The sequence below is a fragment of the Octopus bimaculoides genome, chromosome 30 (genome assembly GCF_046866305.1).
Source record: "Octopus bimaculoides isolate indiv1 chromosome 30, ASM4686630v1, whole genome shotgun sequence".
Lineage (NCBI taxonomy): Eukaryota > Metazoa > Mollusca > Cephalopoda > Octopoda > Octopodidae > Octopus > Octopus bimaculoides.
In genome coordinates, this window is record NC_142957.1 from 9,119,437 (window position 1) to 9,126,936 (window position 7,500).

At 38.4% G+C, this 7,500-nt stretch overlaps 1 protein-coding gene across 1 annotated transcript in view; it reads right to left on the reverse strand.

The window, feature by feature from the left end:
• The window catches only part of LOC149130183 (uncharacterized), a 20,202-nt gene extending 13,546 nt beyond the window's left edge, over positions 1 to 6,656 (reverse strand). Inside the window, exon 1 of the mRNA XM_089345934.1 lies at positions 6,383 to 6,656. The gene's annotated coding sequence lies outside the window, so the exon portion shown is untranslated. The remainder of the gene's footprint in view (positions 1 to 6,382) is intronic.
• Positions 6,657 to 7,500: the final 844 nt, after the last annotated feature.

Genomic DNA, 7,500 nt, shown 5'->3' on the forward strand with positions numbered 1-7,500 from the left:
ATATATATATATATATATATATATTGTGTATAATTATGTATTGTTAATATAACAATAGATAAAGACGGGGCAGAGTTGAAGTGCTCAGCATGAGCTAGAATTCATTTTATAGTAAAAATGGATACATAAGGGTGGAAAATCACAGGAACAATACCATATGTCCAACGCAAGATACAATATGTGTGTTCAATTCCTTCAAGAATCAATAAATGAATTTATAGTATTCAGTCTCTAAAGTGTCTAAAAGGTATGGTAAAACAACAAGCAAATACAACAATAAAATACTATAAATTCATTTATTGATTCTTGAAGGAATTGAACACACATATTGTATCTTGCGTTGGACATATGGTATTGTTCCTGTGATTTTCCACCCTTATGTATCCATTTTTACTATAAGATGATATATATATATATATATATATACATACATACGTGTGTGTATGTGTATGTATCTACAATCGTTCTCATATTCTCATGTATTCGTGATTTCACTTTTGCTGTCCGGTTCTCCTTTTGTTCTTTGTGCTACACTTTGATTTCCATTATGCTCTCTTGGATAACGCATTTGTTGTTACGCATGTAAGGGACGACCGTGCGAACTCAAAAAGGAGATATGGTGACGAATGGAAAAACAGAGGTCTCCTTTTATATAAACGTGTCACACGGTCGAACACACAATTATATATCGAAGATGATATACATGATATGTTATGCGATGATAACATAGATGACCAGTAATGAAAGACCACAACCGTATAAGATGAATAACAGAGATATTTATTGTGGCGTTGAAGATGTATGTCTGTGTGAGAGTGTGAATGCGACATATAAGAACATAATCAAAGACAGGCCGTCATACAAAGAAAAGTGTGTATGTGAGTGATACATGTGTGTATGAGAAATATTACAGCAGAGAAAAAGAGAGTCAATAACACGTGAACAATTATACTAGTTCTTGGGTACACTATAGGAAAAGTTCTGTATGTGAAAGTGAGGAAAGGCTGAGTGTGGCAGTGCTGATCACTAGTTGTGATGTCGTGGCATCAATGCCGAGCCGTGATTCTTGTTATACAGATGTTCGTCGCTGGCTGAGAATTTCTTGTCTGTTTATTTATCGTGGTGAAGCTGAGTCACCTAACAGAATCGAAGAGAGAGATGTGCCGCGGAGGTTTGGTTTGGTGTACATAGTAAGTCGTGTTGACGCTGGTGGTGTAGAGGCTGTTTGGTAGTAATCGTGTTGGTCATGACGATGATGCTGGATAGTAGTCGTAGACTCTTGTTGCTGATGTGGCGACGGCGGTGGTCATCGTTGGCTGGACGAAGCTGTTGTAGTGGTCGCTGGAACTGCTGCTGCTGTCGTGTGGTACACGGAACAGTTCTCAAAGAGAATCTGGACCGAGACAAATTTGTGGGGTATGAGTTGATCTATATATAGCGTTAAGAGGGCTCCAAATGCCTTCAGAATTTTACTCTATCACGTGACCTTATTAGGGGCCGTGATTGGTCAGTTTGCGTTCTGGCGGGAAAGGTTCGAAGAAGTTGCCGATTCGAATAATAATCAGTCACGTGATGACAAGGAATGGGTTCTCTACTACGCTCGCATTTATTTATATTTAAATGAGAAGATTGTATGTAATGGCGATAGTAGTTTTGTATCTAGTGACGATAGGTAGTTTCACTACACACATGTAAGATCCCATCTTCTAAACACTTACAATATCGATATCTTTTTATTTTTATTCTCTTTGAAATAAATAGATACATTATGTTACGTATTCCTTCTTTATGCAATTGGTTTCTGTCACTGATGTCTCCTTTATTTTTGAAGATGCATCAAATGAACTCAGAAAGGGAAGACAGATGAAACGCTACTAAGCATTTCACCCAGTGTGCAAACAGTTCTGCCTGATAACCACCATACTCTTTTACATCGTTATCATACAATGTCAAGACAAAGAAATGCAAACACTAATGCATACAAAGAGCTTCTTCCAGTGTTCCAGTGTCTATCAACCAAATCCACTCACAAAGGTTTGGTTAGCCCTGGGAAGGCACTTGCCCAAAGTGCCATGTTGTTGTCGGCACTCCATCGCTTACGACGTCGAGGGTTCCAGTTGATCCGATCAACGGAACAGCCTGCTCGTGAAATTAACGTACAAGTGGCTGAGCACTCCACAGACACGTGTACCCTGAACATAGTTCTCGGGGGGGGGATATTCAGCGTGACACAGAGTGTGACAAGGCTGACCCCTTTGAATTACAGGTACAACAGAAACAGGAAGTAAGAGTGAGAGAAAGTTTTGGTGGAAGAGTACAACAAGGTTCGCCACCATCCCCTGCCGGAGCCTCGTGGAGCTTTTAGGTGTTTTCGCTCAATAAACACTCACAACACCAGGTCTGGGAATCGAAACCGTGATCCTATGACCACAAGTCCGCTGCCCTAACCACTGGGCCATTGCACCTCCGCCATGTAGTAGGAGTGAACCCAAAACCATATGGTTGGGAAGTAAACTTCTTAACCACATAGCCAAGCCTGCACCTATTACTTTTAGGAATAGTTCCACGCTGGTGCCATGTAAAAGAGCCTGTGCCATCATCATCATCATCATCCTTGTTTAACATCTGTCTTCCATGTTGGCATGGGTTGGATGACTTAACAGGAGCTGGCCAAGCAGGAGCTAGCATCAGACTTGAGTCTGCTTTGGCACGGTTGTTACGGCTGGATGCCCTTCCTGACACCAACCACCCAGCAGAGAAGATTGGGTGCTTTTTATGTGGCACCAGCACAGGCAAGATCAGTTTTGGCATGTTTTTTACAGCTGGAGGTCCTTCCAAATGCCAATCATTTTATAGTGTGGATGGGGTCCTTATGCTGGGGCCATGTAAAGCGTCTATACTGGTTGTCATGTAAAAGCACCCGTACAAGTATCATATAAAGGCACCCATGCTGATCCCACAAAAAAGCATCCATGCTATTGCCATGTAAAAGCACCCAGTAAACTCTGTAAAGTGGTTGGTGTTAGGAAGGGCATCCAGCTATAGAAACCATGCCAAAACAGACAAGTGGAGCCCAGGCAGCCCTTAAGTTGGCCAACTCCTATCAAACCATCCAACCCATGCTAGCATGGAAAACGGACGTTAAAGGATGATGATGGTGATGATAATGAGACCATCTTGGAGGTGGTCATTTCGATTAAATTAATAACACAAAGATGGACTATCATTAAATAATTAAAAATTGATTGAAGATCAACCTGTAGACAAATGATGGATTCTTTTGATGATAAAACTTAATATTGAATTAGCTTTTCGTAGATTCATGCAAAGCAGATGAGAAACAGGAATAGGATGAAGTAATCCGGACAACAGCTCGTGAAGTTATTAAAGAAGAAAGTAGGTACGAACTCAGATCTATTATTGTTAGAATATAATAATGGAAGCTTTTCATCTTTCACTTGTTTCAGTCGTTTCACTGTGGCCATGCTGGGGCACGACCTTGAAGAGTTTTAGTTGAACAAATCAACCCGAGGTCACATTCTTCTCGAAGCCCAGTACTTATGCTATTGGTCTCTTTTTGCCAAACTGCTAAGTTACGGGGACATAAACACACCAACAACAGTCAAGTGGTGGTGTGGGACAACCACAAATGCAGAAACACACATAAATGTATACATATTGCCATGCGTATAGGAAACCATTTATATCTGTTGAGGGCTTATATGCCCCATTATTTTCTTTAGTCATTGCATGGTAATCTCTTATAAGCTTTAAGCTTATAAAATATCATTATTATTTACAGAATATATATATATACCGTAAATCCTCGAGTATAATCCGCGTTTTTCCCCAAAAAATTTAAATGTCAAAATCCCTAGAGCCTACTATATACGAGGTTAAAAATGAAAAATATTTTCTAAGCAATGTCCGAGTCTCTATTTGCTGTCCGGCAATGTTTATTCAGACGCATTTTGTGATGGTTGGGCGGGGAAAATCCCTTAAGCTAAGCCTGAAAGCAATGAAGTCATAAAAGAATCATCCATAACTTGCAGTAAGCCAAATTAATTAAAATAAAAGTATTCAGAACACAGAATAACATGTAACAAAAACAATTTCATATTTACATTATTACTATTATTTCTTTATTTTCTGCAAACAAAGTGCACAAAAAAAGCTACACGTTTGCATTGTTATATATACAATAATAATAAAGGACGTTACCGTATATACGTTTACAAACCAAGGACGTTATATAAAGCTCCTTAACTCAAGTTAGAGAAGGGGTGCGTATTATACACAAGGTTTAGGTTTTTCAGAGATACAGCCCCCTAAAAATCCCCTGCATATTATACTCAAGGGCGGACTATACTCGAGGATTTAGGGTGTATATATGTTGATTGAGACCTTTGGAAATATGCAGTGCGTGAGAAGACCCAGCAAGCCAAGTGAGACCATAACCCGTGGCCTATGCCAGGGGTGTAACCAGCCCACTTATGCGTACCTTTCATTCATTGGACACTAAACTCTGCTTGCGAAGGCCTGTTGAGGCAAGTGAAATCGAAATCGAATCAAATTTTCAAATTCAATGACTGTCACCTGTGCCAGTGGAGCGCTAAGAGCACCATCCGAGCGTGATCGCTGCCAGAGCTGCTGACTGGCTTCCGTGCTGGTGGCACATAAAAAGCACCATTCGAATGTGAGCGTTACCAGCGCCGCCTTACTGGCACATGAAAAAACATTCGAGTGTGGTGGATGTTTTGCGTTCTTGTCACATTTTGTATTATATATATATATATATATATATATATATATAATTAAGTGTATTTCTTCTATCTTAATGAATAAAAATTCTTCTGATAGAATAAATGGGTTAATAGAAACCAATGTAGCAAAGAACACAAAATAACTGTGGTTTAGTTCCTGTTTTTAAGGCAGGAACTCCTTGAAATTTTGGGTATTTGAGTATATTTAAGAATTTAAGGATTGGAGAAAACGCATGTTATAATTGCATACTTTATTCCTACATGTTTCAAAGGATTACAACCTGTGTGATCCATAGGGATCTTTGATATTAAAGTTGTAACCTTCTCATCAGGGAAAGCATCGGTCATAATGTCTTACGTTTAAGATGATTCCCATGCTTTCCCTGATGAGAAGGTTACAACTTTAATATCAAAGATCCCTATGGATCACACAGGTTGTAATCCTTTGAAACATATGTAGGAATAAAGTATGCAATTATAACATGCGTTTTCTCCAATCCTTAAATTCTTATATATATATATATATATATATATATATATATATGTATATATAGGATGGGCGTCTTTCAGTTTCTGTTTACCAAATCCACACTCAAAAGGCTTTGGTTGACCTGAAGCTATAGAAAAAGGCATTTGCTCAAGGTGCTATGCAGTGGAAAGGAACCTAGAACCATGTGGTTGGGGAGCAAGCTTCTTACCACACAGCCACGCCTATATGTGTGTGTGTGTGTGTGTGTGTGTGTGTGTGTGTGTGTGTGTGTGTGTGTGTGTGTGTGTTTGTGCTCCACCACTACTTTGCAGCCGGTGATGGTGTGTTTATGTCCCCATAACTTAACAGTTTGGCAAAAGAAGCTGATACGATAAGTACTGGGCTTTAAAATAAAGAAAAACTAAGTATAAGGGGTTGAGTCATTTGACCGAAGATTATTCAGTGCAGAGCCCCAGTATGGCCACAACCAACAAGGGAAAGATAGAAAATAAAAGACATATGCTATGACATAATTATACATATACCTACATGCATATAAACACACATACATATACAATTATCTATGTATACACACACACACAGATGCACACACACACACACACACACATATATATATATATATATATATATATATATATATATATATATTTGAAGGTCTGGAGGTGATGTACAGAAATTATATATAAAAAATTAAGGTACTCAGAAACCTGGATGTTTGTACATTTACAGATTTTTAAACCTACACGACTAGGTGAAAAGCGCTTCATTTAATATGTGACATTAATAAAAATCTGTAAATGTACAAACATCCAGGTTTCTGAGTACCTTATTTATATATATATATATATATATATATATATATATATATATACATACACATACACATATATTTATACATACACATATACACACATACACATGTGTGTGCTTGTGTGTGTGTGTATATATATGTATATGTGTATATGTGCATAAGAAACACACTTCAGACTTCTCAAGCAGCCTGTCTAAGGAGTATATGAAAACACTTAATGGGCATTGTCCCTCCCTTCTTCACCAGATTTACACATCAGTCCAATTCAGGAACAGAAACAAGAGCTCAAAAAAAAAAAAAAGAAGCCTGATAACATACCCAGTCCTGGATGAAGGCCTCCTAATCATGACTCCAACTGCTTTGCTTGCAATCACATCTCTCTTTAACACCTGTACATTTATACTAAATATAACTACTTCTTCCCAGACTCTCTTGCTCTCTCTGTCTCCGACTCTCTGTCTGTCTGTCCGTCTGTGTGTGTGTCTCTCTCTCTCTCTCTGTTTCTGCCTCTTTCTCTCTCTCTCTCTCACTATCTGTTTTATAGTCTCTTATTCTCTCTCTCTTTACTTCTCTCTCACCTTACCTCTCTCTCTCTCTCTCTCTCTCTCTTCCTCTCTGTCTGTCTGTCTGTCTGTCTCTGTTTCTACCTTTCTGTCTCTATCTCTCTGATTTTCTCTCTCTCCGCTCCTCCTCTCTTTCGTTCCCCTTTTCACTACTTTTGGTCCCTTTCTCCCTCCCTCCCCCTCTCTCACTCCCTTTCAATCTATCTATCACCCAGCCCCGCTGCTGCTGTCATTTAATTCCCCTGTTTTCTTTGTCTTTCTTTATTTATTTACAACATGTCCACTTTGCTGTCAATGTATTGGACATACAGAAACATATACATTTGTACACACACACACACACACACACACACACACACACACACACACGTAGAATGGAGACAGTCATTTCTTTCAAACCTTTCATATTGAAGACGTATGCTTCTGTGTGTATATAAGTGCGCATGTATGCATACATATATGTATCTATGTATACATATATGTATCATGTATGTATCATGTATGTATGTATTTATGTATATAAGTATGTATATGAATATTTGTATATGTATGTATATATGTATGTATGCATGTATGCACATTTATGTATGCAGTCATATCAATTAAAGGAGTAACTACATCGCAGTTCTACAGTTATAACAAAAATATTGCTTTTGTGAAAAGCAATTAACAGAGAGCTCAATGAAATGTGAGAAACAAAATGTACAAGGGAGGCCCCCTTTGAAGACATATAGTTTTAAAAATCACAGTTTACTTCAAAGATAGGGGAAATGAATCCGCCTGGGAGGGAACAAGAACGACATGGGATAGTTTGCAGTATTTTCTGCTCATTAGTGCATTTGAATTTTGATCTACTTGTGCAGTGCTTTTGCA